Source organism: Triturus cristatus, chromosome 10 (assembly GCF_964204655.1).
Source record: "Triturus cristatus chromosome 10, aTriCri1.1, whole genome shotgun sequence".
Lineage (NCBI taxonomy): Eukaryota > Metazoa > Chordata > Amphibia > Caudata > Salamandridae > Triturus > Triturus cristatus.
In genome coordinates this window covers 59,259,562-59,273,637 of record NC_140593.1, presented here as the reverse complement: position 1 = coordinate 59,273,637, position 14,076 = coordinate 59,259,562, and the positions used below count along the sequence as shown (strand labels likewise).

The window sequence follows — 14,076 nt, the reverse complement described above, 5'->3', positions numbered from 1 at the left end:
TGCCGGAGATGCGATTCTAGCCCGGGTCTCTTATTCTGCTGGAGCGCGTGAGCTTGGATTGAGTCACGGCCCCCACGAAGCAAGCACTTCCAGCACAGACATGTCTATCCTTGACCTGTGTACATTTAGCCAGTACGTCTTCGCTCCCGGAACTCAAAAAGGGACTCAAGACCTGGCTCTTCGGCTGAGCCCAGCAAAAGTCTAGCGCCTGGATACCCCCCTGTGTGATTAGCCGCGCTCTACAAATGCGAGTAGATTGATTGATCAGTTTAGAAAGCACAGGCATTGTGTGAATGTGACGCCAATGGTGCTCGTGTCTAGAGACCCAAATGACTCTAGAATAACACAAGGGCCCCATAACTAAGTATCCAGAAAAGGTGGGTTCAAAGGTTACAAGCGGGACAGATGTGCGGGCTCCGGAGGAAGGTCTCACAACACGCAGCGCTGGCTCAAAGAAGCTTAAAGGGGCTTGGAGCCAAAGAGACAACCCTGCTGGCCACGGCACACCCAGGGGGTGGGTGCTAGGGGTGGCCACGCCCAACAGTGGGGGTGCAGGGTCAGCGGCCTCCCATCCGCAGCACCGAGCAGCACAGAATGCTCACCTCTTTTCACCACGGATGTTCAGTTTCTGCAGTGGTCAGTTTAGTGCCTGGACATGGTTCACCGACCGTATTGAGAGCCACACGAGGGCAATGGACCATGTATGTACAAATAGCGTGCATCTGCCAGTAAAAACACACACAAACCACACAACTAGAAGCTTCACACCAAACTCTTGCACCGTACACTACACACAGGACCTGCCAATCTTCCATGCACATCACACACCAGACAAGTGATGCGCAAGACAACAAGCTGCGCAACAAGAGATACAATTTACACAACACATCACCTATATAAACACACACAGCAAAGACACAAACCATGCCACAGGAAACCTGGCAAACATCTCCAAGCAGCATTACAACTTACATTTACTGTGAAACCACTGTGAGAGGGGAGAGGATGTGGCGCTAGGGCCAGAGCTGCCGACGTCGAAGCTGCTGAATCAGGTTCGAGTCTCGGCGTCCGATTCTGGGCCAATCACAATCTCTCCATGCTTTAGAAAAGTGACTCTGTTCTTGTGTAATGCAAAGTGCTCGTGTAAAGCTCTGAAGTGACCCACCGGCTTCACATGGCAGGCACTGTACAATAACCGAGAATAAATAAGTGGCCAACTGGCATGGGTGCAAATTCAGGATGGTGAGTGTAAAAATTCAGGACAAAGGGTCAAAATTCAGGACAAAATTTACGTTTCACAGACACATCAGAAGAGGTCGCGCAATAGTATAGAAGTAAGTAAACAGACGACCACTTAAGTACTAGTGAAAAGAAGTTTATATTAGTTTGAGATAATTGTGCACTTAATGGTTTTTCAGCATGAGCGCAGCTTTGAGCAAATGTGAAGGTCTTTTTGTGGTAACAAACCCGCCCCCCCCACACTTTTCCAGCCTCCCAGAGAAACGCCTGATGCCCGGTCCGGCCAGTCCGGCCTTGCTACCACCCTCCAATGGTGACCCTCCTCTTCACATAGACCCTCTCTCATGGGTATTTCGTTTCTTCTATGGTGCTACTCATCCCAAGTAAGTAGTAAATGTGAAAGTCAATCTATAGGAAATGTACTTAAGATTTTGAGGGTTACAAAGTGTAATCATTCCTTCATCCATCATTCAGTCTTTCACCATTCATTCTGTCTTTCCATCTGTGTGCCCATCCATATCAATATTCAACCATTTGCAAACCTATCAATCATCTATCCTTCCATCCATCCATCATTGCACTCATCTATCCCTCCATCCACCCTTTCACTCATCCATCCCTCCATTCATCCTTTCACCTTATCCATCCGCACACTCATCCATCCACTCTTCCACTCATCCATCCATTCACTCATCCAGCCAGCTATCTACCCTTTCACCCATCCAGCCATCCTTTCACTTACTCATTCATCCACCCAGTCACTCATCCTTCCATCCATTCACCCTTTCACTCATCCATCCCTTCATTCATCCTTTCACCTTATCCATCCGTACACTCATCCATCCACTCTTCCACTCATCCATCCATTCACTCATCCATGCAGCCATCTACCCTCTCACCCATCCAGCCATCCTTTCACTTGCTCATTCATCCACCCAGTCACTCATCCTTTCACCCTTTCACTCATCCATCCATCCATCCTCCCTTTCTCTTTCCATCCCTCTTTCATTTAGCCATCCATGCTTCCATCAGCACGGGCCCTGAAATATCACAGGCCTGGGGCATCCTGCCTCTTCTGCCCTCCCATTGTGATGGCCCTTCGCATTAGTAACATGGAGAGGGCTTTAATCTGCCACAAGGGGGATCCCACACACAGCTTCTCTTTCGTACCCATTGGCAGGGAAACAGCTCTTCAGACGCCTCCACCCTCCCTACACCTGTCCTTTGCTCCCATATGCTACCAGTGGGGGCTCCTGAGAGAGGCAGGGGGCGTTGCATACCCAGGTTCATCTATGGGAAGGCACGAGGCGGGGAGTGTGGGGTTTAAAAGCCTGGAGGCCGTGTAGCGAGCCCTCTCAGTCTACTCTGTTTGCCCCCCTCCCTTGTCTGCACATATTGGCAATGTTCCATACGTCAAACCCCTTAAGTTATGGAATGTCAAAGGTGCAGTCAGAAAAGGCTAAAATATCAAATATGACGGACAAACATATGGCATCTTCGGTCAATTTAAAACTCCTGAAAAGGACTCTGAGGTGGGTTTAGTGCTGGACTGAAATGAAGGGAGGCTCACTGGCAGCCTTTCTGCCTTAGCTCTGCTCCTGGGGTGGTCACATCGAGCTGTCAGTTGCTGGAAGGCTGGTCATTAAGCTCGAGCAGGGTGAGGTCTGCCTGGTATCAGGCATCAGTATGTCAATTCCCGCACATGACCTTTATTAGTTGTACGAGGATGCTGCAGAGTAAAGAATGTGATCCCACTGTATGTGACGTTACCCGTCGCTCTGAGCTGGAGGGCAGGTGCCTCCGTGGGTACCACAGCTGCCAGGAAGGCCCATGCCAGTGCGGCTCGTTTAGATATTTTTTTCCCAGCCAATAACAAAATCTATGCTGGGATTTTGATGCCCATATTTACAATTTGGTTTTGGATAAAAGGCCAGAGTGTTTCATACATGGCACGGGACCTTTCGACAGCTTTGGCTGGGTCACGTCATAAATTCTACTTTTTAAAAGCCCCGCCCTCCGTACACCCACTTTGCAGTCATATACCCACCACTGGCCTCAGAGCCCTACACTTTGCAACTCTGCGGTTCAAAGCCACATTCCATGGGCCTGTCCCCCCCCCGCCCCCCAACACACAGAGGCATGCCCCCCAAAGTCCTGTGCTGTCCTTGCTTTCACACCCCACTGCGGTCACATTCCATGGGCCTGTCCCCCCACACACAGAGGCGTGCCCCCCCAGAGTCCTGTGCGGTCCTTGCCTTCACACCCCACTGCGGTCACATTCCATGGGCCTGTCCCCCCACACACAGAGGCGTGCCCCCCAGAGCCCTGTGCTGTCCTTGCCTTCACACCCCACCGCAGTCACATTCCATGGGCCTGTCCCCCGAACACACAGAGGCATGACCCCCAGAGTCCTGTGCTGTCCTTGCTTTCACACCCCACTGCGGTCACATTCCATGGGCCTGTCCCCCCACACACAGAGGCATGCCCCCCAGAATCCTGTGCTGTCCTTGCCTTCACACCCCACTGCGGTCACATTCCATGGGCCTGTCCCCCCACACACAGAGGCATGCCCCCCAGAGTCCTGTGCTGTCCTTGCCTTCACACCCCACTGCGGTCACATTCCATGGGCCTGTCCCCCCCCACACACAGAGGCGTGCCCCCCAGAGTCCTGTGCTGTCCTTGCCTTCACACCCCACTGCGGTCACATTCCATGGGCCTGTCCCCCCACACACAGAGGCGTGCCCCCCAGAGCCCTGTGCTGTCCTTGCTTTCACACCCCCACTGCGGTCACATTCCATGGGCCTGTCCCCCAAACACACAGAGGCGTGCCCCCCAGAGCCCTGTGCTGTCCTTGCTTTCACACCCCCACTGCGGTCACATTCCATGGGCCTGTCCCCCCACACACAGAGGCGTGCCCCCCAGAGCCCTGTGCTGTCCTTGCTTTCACACCCCCACTGCGGTCACATTCCATGGGCCTGTCCCCCCACACACAGAGGCGTGCCCCCAGAATCCTGTGCTGTCCTTGCCTTCACACCCCACCGCAGTCACATTCCATGGGCCTGTCCCCCGAACACACAGAGGCATGCCCCCCCAGAGTCATGTGCTGTCCTTGCTTTCACACCCCACCGCAGTCACATTCCATGGGCCTGTCCCCCCACACACAGAGGCGTGCCCCCCAGAGTCCTGTGCTGTCCTTGCCTTCACACCCCACCACGGTCATCCATCTGCTTCGGCTCAAGGTCCCTGGGAGCAGGTTCTTCAAAGCCATGGCCCCGCAGGCCTGCTCCTCCCAGCGCTGCCCCTCCCAGGCCCACTCGTGTCAGTCATGTTCAGTCTCTTCTCTTCACAGCACCTGCAGAGGACACGTCCAACTGCAGCGTGGGCAGCTAAACAGCCAAGCCGCATCTGTCACTCACAGAGGCGCAACTAGAGCCACATTTCATTTCGGGGTGCGGGGGCTACTACAAATTTCGGGGGCGTGTTGGGGGGCTAATTCTTCCAGCAATAGCCAGTGTGGAGATGAAGGGGCGGAAAAAACAAGAAAGCCTCCTTAACAGGTAAATGGTCTTTTAAAGTACTCGGGTGGGGCTGCTCTTGTGCTCAGAGGAGTGCGAGGGGCCCCACCAGAGAGCCGAGGGAGGCTTCTGGCAGGGGAACAGTGATGTTCCCCAAGCCAATGCCCAAAATTACGGACAAAGGGCGTCTGTAAAAGGGATCGTCGCGGACAACGGACGTGACGTCCAAATTACGGACAGTCCGTGAAATTTACGGACGGTTGGTCACCCATATGACGTCACTAAAGTTCAAAGCAGGTCGGTTCCGCTCATAGTGGGCCACTGGCCCACAGCCTGTCACGGTGGGGGCCGCTGGCACCAGTCCACACTGGCGTAGGTCGACCTACTTGCAACAGTGGTAGAAGTCGGTCTGTGCTGGGCCAGAGTGGTGGGGGCTTCGACTCTGCCCCAGCCCTTCTGGTCTTTCAGAGGCGTGGGCCTGCGTCGAGAGGCCATTCTCTGCCCTAGGGATGGGTTATGCACGTCTCTGAAGACCCCTCAGCGGTGGCTTCCACTCCCCCTGCCTGGCCCTCTCCTCCCCCTCCCCGCCCCAGCCTGGCCACCCTTAGATCTAAGCTCTCCACTCCCCTCTGCCTGGCCCTACGCCCCCCCCCTCCCCCCCCCTCCAGCCGCTGCTCTTGTCTGTGGCTGCCCAGCCTGGCCACCCTTAGATCTCAGCTCTTAGCTCGTCTCGGCATCTTGCTGCGCCTGGCCCCGTGCCCGCAGCCTGCACTCAGGGAGAGCGCCCGCCCGGCTTCCGGCCGTCCTTGGCTCCTGGCACTGCCAACGTCAGCGGCTCTTCAGACCTTATTACGGAGATCGGTTGTTGAACCCAGAGGCCTCTGCGCGCCCTTGGCACTGCCGGCCGCACCTGAGCCGAAGGGGAGGACCCCCTGTGCCCTCCCTCCTGGGCGCTGCCCAGCCCGGTGAAGGCCTCGGCACAGAGGAGCAGCCACCGGGCGGGCTTCTACCTGGGTGTGATGCCCCGGTCATGGAACATGCCCACTGGCACCTCACATGTTCCTTCCTCTCCCTAAAGCACTGCTTCGCCAGGCTCCAAGCCCGATACCATCTGCCGATGCCCCGGATGTCACCCTTCCCTTGTCTGCAGACCCATCATGGGGCGTTTGGGGAGGGGAGGAGCGGGTCTTTGGGACAGGAGCGTAGGCCAGAAGCGTAGTTACCATTGTGCAGCAGGTGCAGTGGCGCCGGGGCCCAGATCCGCGAGGGGCCCATTGAACCCCGATAGTTGCAGTATTTTATATCCTCATCAGCAGCCACAGGGGCCGTTTTCCCGCAGCATCCTTGATACCAAGCGCGCAACGCCCATCGGGCTCAACGGGCTAAATGTAAATAAGCCCAGTATTGCTTAAAGCAATATCCAACGAGCCCACTCTAGCTTTCATGCTGTGAATGTATAAACTGTCTGTGGCTGCTGTTTAATAGTTACGGCCCCGGGCTGGCGTTAGCCATGGCTTCGGAGGCTTCCTTGGGAGGGGGGTTGTTCAGTGGCAGAGTTGTGTACTGTACTTTAAAAGAGCGGGGCTAAGTTTCAGTCCCAGCTACCACACTTTATGAAATTGAGTGGCACCTCAGGGGAGCACAGGGAGCTGTGCCTCAGGGGAGCACCTCAGGGGTGCACCGGGAGCTGTGCCTCAGGGGAGCACCTCAGGAGACCACATGGAGCTGTGCCTTCAGGGAGCACCAGAACACCAGGCGTCACACCTAATGGGAGCACCGGGTGCTGTGCCTGAGGGGAGCACCGGGTGCGGTGCCTCAGGGGAGCACCTCTGGGGAGCACAGGGAGCTGTGCCACAGGGAAGCACCAGAACACCGGGTATCACACCTCAGGGGAGCACCGGGTGCAGTGCCTCAGGGGAGCACCGACTGCTGTGCCTTAGGGGAGCACCTCAGGGGAGCACATGGAGCTGTGCCTTCAGGGGAGCACCGGGTGCACCAGAAAACCAGGCGTCACACCTCAGGGGAGCACCGGGCGCTGTGACTGAGAGAAGCACCGGGTGCGGTGCCTCAGGGGAGCACCTCAGGGGAGCACCGGGTGCTGTGCCTCAGGGGAGCACCTAAGGGGAGCACAGGGAGCTGTGCCTTCAGGGAGCACCAGAACACCAGGCGTCACACCTCAGGGGAGCACCGGGTGCTGTGCCTGAGGGGAGCACCAGGTGCAGTGCCTCAGGGGAGCACCGGGTGCTGGGCCTCAGGGGAGCACCGGGTGCTGGGCCTCAGGGGAGCACCGGGTGCTGTACCTCAGGATAGCACCTTAGGGGAGCACCAGGTGCTGTGCCTCAGGGGAGCACCTCAGGAGAGCACCGGGTGTTGTGCCTCAGGGGAGCACCGGGTGCTGTGCCTCAGGGGAGTACCAGAACACCAGGTGTCACACCTCAGGAGAGCACCGGGTGCTGTGCCTTAGGGGAGCACCAGGAGCGGTTCCTCAGGGGAGCACTGGGTGCTGTGCCTCAGGGGAGCACCACAGGGGAGCACCGGGTGCTGTGCCTCAGGGGAGCACCTCAGGGGAGCACATGGAGCTGTGCCTTTAGGGAGCACCAGAACACCAGGTGTCACACCTCAGGGGGGCACCGGGTGCTGTGCCTCATGGGAGCACAGAGTGAGGTGCCTCAGGAGAGCACCGGGTGCTGTGCCTCAAAGGAGCACCTCAGGGAAGCACAGTGTGCTGTGCTTCAGGGGAGCACCTCAGGGGTGCACCGGGTGCTGTTCCTTAGGTGAGCGTCAGAACACCGGGTGTCACTCCTCAGAGGAGCACGGACGCTGTGCATCAGGAGAGCACCTCAGGCACCGCACCCGGGTGCGGTGCCTCAGGGGAGCACCGGGTGCGGTGCCTCAGGGGAGCACCTCAGGGGAGCACCGGGTGCTGTGCCGCAGGGGAGCACCGGGTGCTGTGCCTCAGGGGAGTACCTCAGGGGAGCACTGGGTGCTGTACCTCAGGGGAGCACCGGGTGCTGTGCCTCAGGGGAGTACCAGAACACCAGGTGTCACACCTCAGGGGAGCACCGGGTTCTGTGCCTCAGGGGAGCACTGGGAGCGGTTCCTCAGGGGAGCACCGGGTGCTGTGCCTCAGGGGAGCACCACAGGGGAGCACCGGGTACTGTGCCTCAGGGAGCACCTCAGGGGAGACCCGGGTGATGTGCATCAGGAGAGCACCTCAGAGGAGCATCGGGTGCTGTGCCTCAGGGGATAACCAGGTTCTGTGCCTTAGGAAGCACCAGGACAACAGGCACCAAACCTTAGGGGAGCAGAGGCTGGTGGGCCTCTGGAGAGCACATGCTGGTGTGCCTCAGGGGAGCATCAGAACACCTGGTGCCAAGCCTCAGGGGAGAGAGCACAAGCTGGTATACCTCAGGAGACCACAGGCTGGTGTGCCTCAGAAAGCCCCAGAACACCAGGTGTCACGCCTCAGGGGAGCACAGGGTGCTGTGCCACAGGAGAGCACCAGAACACCAGGCACCACACCTCAGGGGAGCACCGGGTGCTGTGCTTCAGGACAGCTCCGGAGCACCAGGTGCCACACCTCAGGCGAGCACAGAGTGGTGGAAGCACTGGTTGATCTACAGCCCACGGGTACAGGGCTAGTGGGAATGGGGCTGATGTACAGATGGGAAACATTAATGTACAGTCGGGGGCAGAGGGTGGTGTCAGAGAGGAGGGAGTCGCTCATTCAAAGCTTGGTTTTGTGTTTTTAGACTGTCACACTTGTAGTTATTAGCAGGGCACAAGTCCTAAACAAGCATTGGCATAGCCAATAGGTCTCGCCTTTGGGACCTTATAAGTGTTTAGCCATGCAACAGTTGATATTGTTGCACCAAGGATATTATGCTGTGTTGGACCTGGCCCTTTTTGAAGGGTCATCCCTAAACTTTTTGCCTTCCTCCTGTATTTTTTCTGACCTGGTGTTGGCTGATTTATGACTCTGGGCACCTTACCACTGCTGACCAGTGCTAAGGTGCATATGCTCTCCCTATGGTAAAATGTATACATTGATTGGTGTCCATGATTGGTTTATTTGGTTTACTGTCAGCCCCTAGTAAAGTGCACCAGGAGTGCCAGGGCTTGTAAATACAAATGCTGCTGGTGGGCTTGCAGCACTGGTTGTGCCACCCACAGAAGCGGCCTAGTAAAATGTGTCTAGGATCTGCCACTGCAGAACCTGCGCGCAGTCTGATACTGTCGCGCTGACTGCGCAAGTGCACCCACTTGCCAGTCCCTAAACCTTCCCTTAACTACATATTAGTCACCCCTCTGGTAGGCCCATGGGCAGGGTGCATTGTAGGCATAAGGTAGGACATGCCCTGATGTGTGTGGCATGTCTTAATAGTGAATTACAGCCATTTTCGTTTTTCACTATTGAAGGCTACCTGCTCTCCATAGGCCAGAATGGGCTGCTGGAATTACTACACCCTGTAATCCCAGTGGACTCATAGAGCATGGTAGACAATTATGTTTAGTATGCCTGAACTCAGAATAATAAAATACTTCTTTTAGTAAAGTTTATTTTAATATCCTGCGTTTGTAAATACTACTTTTAGAAAGTTAGTATTTACTGACCTGGCCATTTCAGTCCGCCTCTGCTGTGTGTGTGTGTTCTGCCTAGCAACAGTAAGGAGCAGGGTTGGGGAATCCCCAGAGACAGGCTGGCTGCCAGGTGGTGGGTAGAGAGATTACACCAGGATGGGTGGGAGGAGTCCACCCTTGACTCTGAATAGACCTGTGCTCTGACAGCACAAAGCCGGCGCCGCCCCCTGTTGAGCGGCTGATGTCTCTGCCCTGCTGCTGAAAGGAAAGCGCAGAGTCACCACAACAAAGTGCTCCAGAACTGGACTGAGCCAGGCCCAGGCCCCCTGGCGCTAAAGAACAAAAGAATCGCACTATAAAAGTAGGAGCCTGGCTCCTAAGAAATCAGATCCTGTTTGCGCCAAGAAGAAACTCTGCCTGAAGGAGAAGGACCTGGAGAAGCTGAAGGAGGAATACTGTCTCTCTGCCTGAAGAGACTGGCCTGCAGTGGGTGCCTGTCTGCTGGAAGGAGAGGGAAAGCCTGAAGAAAAGGACTTTGATTCAACTTGTGCCTTTAAAACAATCTCCAAGGGCTTGCGTGTGAACTTGCCCCCTGACCTGCGCCCCAGGAACAGTGGGCGCTACCATCCTGAAAGAAGAGGAGAAGTGCCTTGAAGTGATTCAGCAAGCTGACCCCGGAGAACCTGTGCATCCCCTGATCTCGCTGAGCAACGCGACTTCTGCTGCTGGCGTGGCTGCAAACAACGTAAAGGCCTGACAGCCCGAGCACCGTGAACAGTTGCCCCCTCGAGCCGTAGCTCGCAAAGTAAGGTGGAGATCTCCGCGCCTGAGCGCCGAGTCCCTGTGACCCCTGCCGGGTTGTAGAGGCTTCTGCAAAGGACTAAAGTGCCCTGGTTCGCGTCTCCGGCCGAAGCTAACAGCGCGCGGCGCTGTGATCTCACCCCGAGGCTGCCCTCCTGCTTCTGACCCCCTTCGTGGCAACCTGCATCCTGCCCGAGCGCCCCACGAAGCTCCGCCGTCCCCTGGACACTGGGGACACCAGCGCGACGTGGGACACCCCTGGACTGGACCGCGAGGCCGCCACGAACCTTCCCCGTGAAATCTGCAAGGTATTGTGCCAGCGCGTGAAAAGTACGGCCCGTACTTGCCTTTGTACGAACCGTACCTGCCCTGTAACTACGGGTGCCTGGTTCGCACCGTACTGCCTGTGAAGTGCCTTGGTTCGTACCCGCCTTGTAAATACTTGTGCCTGGTTCGCACCGTACTGCCTGTGAAGTGCCTTGGTTCGTACCCGCCTTGTAAATACTTGTGCCTGGTTCGCACCGTACTGCCAGCTGAAATAATGGCGCTTTGAAAAGTGCTCCTTTTGGCTGAGTTCGAGCCGTAACAGCCTTGGTTCGACCCGTACTTACCCTGGGAACAGCAAGGTTCGAACCGTACCTACGTTTTAACCGTACTGCATTGAAAAGCATTACCGGTGCTCACTCGAGAAGAGTGAGACTCGGCAAGCGTACTCCGGCTCACGCGAGAAGCGTGGGAAACGGCAAGGCACTGTAAAAACCTTGCCAAAGGCACCCCAAAGGCGCTACGAAGTGCCCAGAAGACCTAAGAAACCTATTTTAAAGAGAACTGTGCCATTTTTACAACTGTGGACTGCCCGTAAAGCATTTTGAGAGTAACTGGATTATTTTACCAAGAGAACTGTATTTATGCAACCTGCCTGAAAGAAAACCTTTTATATAAAGAATTATATTTTGGACATAAATACAGCCTTGTGTCTTTGTGTGGTGGGGTGGTGATTATTGTGTGGGACAACTTGAACGCTTAACCTATATGCCCTCTGGAAATTTAGCCTGACTGCTCGCGCCACGTTACCTAGAGGGTGAGCAGGGGTTATTTTTAAAGAGGTGATCCTTTGCCCTGACTTAGATGAAAAGGGTCCCTGCTTGTCGCAAGTGCATACCTGCGCCAACCAGAGACCCCGGATTCTAACATTGGTGGCAGCGGTGGGATTTACGGATTTGCGTTCTTGGTGTCTGCGCAGTGATTACTAACCATTGCACAGTAGACGGTCCAGTAGCTTAAGCCACAGAACTTTTTATGATTTAATTTCGCTTGCCAAGTAAAGAAGATCCCTTGCGTTTGAAGCCATGCCGGGCTCAAACAGCATAGAGAAAACCGCGTCTGAAGCCTCTGAGGCTGGAGAGGTTGAATGGGATGAGTCAAAACTGAACAGCTACAAGAGAACTGAACTCAAGTACTTCTGCAGGAAGCTCAAGGTTCCACATGCAGGATGCAAGAACAGATCAGATCTCTACAAGATGCTGAAAGCCTGGATTGAATCAAGGGGTGCAACTAAGGAAGTTACACCATTGAAACCAGCGGAAAGCGTTCGCAGTTTTGGCAGAGGCCTGTTGCCAGAGGAGCTGGCAGACAGACAGGCCGCCAGGGATCACGAAGTGTTATTGGCAAAGCTGGAATTAAAAATCCAATTGGAGCTAGAAAGCAGAAAGCTGGCTCTGGAAGAAAAGAAAATGGCTCTTGAAGAAAGAAAGATTCAGATGGAGCATGACTTCCTAATGAAGAAATATGATATGGAGCTCGAGAGGCTTGAGGCCATGAGTGTCTCAGCCCAGCAACAAGAAAGGTGCGTAGCTCAGAGATTGAGCTTTTCTGAGTGGGAGGAGGAATCCAGCTCAGATGGTGGCAGCAGTATTGAATTCTCTAGTGTTGAAAGAGTAGTACGCACACCCAGAGATGTGGCGCCTGACTTGAAGGAGGGGGTTAACACACACCAGGAGGTTCAAGGGCATGAGGTAGCTCCAGTAGTGCGCAGTATCCCTGAAGGGAATAGGGTAACTGGCGCAGGGGTTCATAGTCCTAGTGGCGGGAGGGACACTCTACTGGCTCTAGATGAGAGGCGCAGGGAGAGGGGTTCCCCCAACATTGAAGTCCTGGTAGGTGAGTGTGAAGACCGCCCAGAAGAGTGTGGGTTGTGTGACAGAGACAGTCAGATACTGTCTTGCCAGTCTCAGGAGAGTGGTGTGGAGTACGTGTGTGAGGCACTGGATGGTAAGGTGATGGCTAGTTTGGTTAAAACTGCTAGGGGGCTGTGTGATCCAATGGTGGGAGAGCATATTTTAAGTCCCTGTTTTCCAGAGCTACGTCAACACCTGCTGGAGAGTGAGTTCTCTGACCGCAGAGAACTCACATTGGAGGCAGACCTTTTGGTGGATTCCAGAGGGTCTGGAGAGGCATTGGGGAGTGACCCTGTGGGGAGTGACTCAGGTATCTTCCAACCCAGAGTGGTGGAAGTGGTGCAGAGTAGCCCAGCTAGGTCCCATGGTAGTGGGAGGGGTGTAGGGGCTCACGTCCTGTCTCAGTGGAGAAGGAGTGAGTGTGGGGCTGCGTGCCCCCAGGTGCCCGAAACCCAGTCTCAGAGCCTGGATGGTTCTTTAAGGGAACACCAGGCGGGGAGCCTAGGCTGTCCTGATGGGCCGCCCGTTGAGGGGGATCCCCTAGTGTCTGGTGAGCTGGGAGTGTCTGTAAGCAGGCCTCCATCAGTTCTGGTGTCTGGCAGTACCGCTCCAGTTGGGAGGGTGCAGAGGTCCAGATTGAGGGGTGAGAGGGGGAAAGAGTCCCCAGTGGAAGAACCAGTGGGTCAGGGGCCAGCCAGAAGGGCTGCGTTCCCCGTGAGTGACCATGGTGACACCACTTCTGTCCTGGGGGATCTTCAGGCACTGTCAGATGGCCAGGGGTCTGGAGATCAGCGCCAGGCAGACTGTCACACGACACATGAGTTATGTGTCACCCTCAGGGGGGGCATGCGTGCTCCCCGGGAAGTCCTGGTGCGCCAGGCGAGCGTTCAACCGCATGGGTTGGACCCAGGGTTGGGAAGCCAGGTTCAGGTGTTGTCTGACCTGGAGGGTGGGACCACTGTAATCAGTGTCCTGACCCATGTTGCTTCTAGGGGTACCACGCCAGTTGGGAGTGGGCAGTACTCTGGAAGGGGGTGCAGAGGGAGGGAGTCCTCGCCTCTGACCCCGGCTCAACTAAAGGGTTTAGACCCTAGGTTGAAGGGCCAGGTTCAGGGTGTCCCCCCTGACCTGGGCACCCAGTTGCAGGATAGAACCCCTGAACTGGTGGGCGAATTGCGCAGGACACCTGCCACAGGTGCCGTGGCAATTCTGGAAGGGGGTGCCACTCCAGGTGGGAGGGTACAGAGCCCCAAGGAGGAGGACCGGGAGTGGGAGAGCCCACCCCAGTCTTTGGTCCAGCCGCTGGGTACAGTCCCGGGGCTGGTGGGTCAGTGCCAGGATGTCATACCTGACCTGACATGGGGGAGAATGGACAAAGGGTGCCAAGCACCTGGGGCTACTGCCCCCCGCTCCCTGGCGCCACAGAGGATTGAGAGCCCTGAGAGGCATACGGCCTGGGTCTCATCCCTGACTACTGTCAGTGGCCACTGTAGCATTTTGCTGTCTCTCTGGTTGGACACACCTGTGGGCCAGTTAAGGTTAGGTGCTGCACAGGTGGTGTCCACAGGCGAGGAGAAGGGTTCCCCATGGATTGGCTTGGTGGGCCCTGAGAGTATGGACAGAGGGAGTCCGATAGGTTCAGATTGGCGTAGAAGTGGAGTCTGCCCCTGCAGTTGCGGGCCAGGTCCTTGTTCTATCGCCCCAAGCAGGGAAGACCATCACGGTGGTGATTGGTCTACCCTGCGTTTTGGCTGGAAGGGGGT

The 14,076-nt window shown here is 56.0% G+C and overlaps 1 protein-coding gene across 1 annotated transcript in view; it reads right to left on the bottom strand.

Moving 5' to 3' along the window:
• WIPF3 (WAS/WASL interacting protein family member 3) overlaps window positions 1-14,076 on the bottom strand; it is a 162,540-nt gene that overhangs the window by 78,480 nt on the left and 69,984 nt on the right. The gene's annotated exons all lie outside the window — the stretch shown is intronic.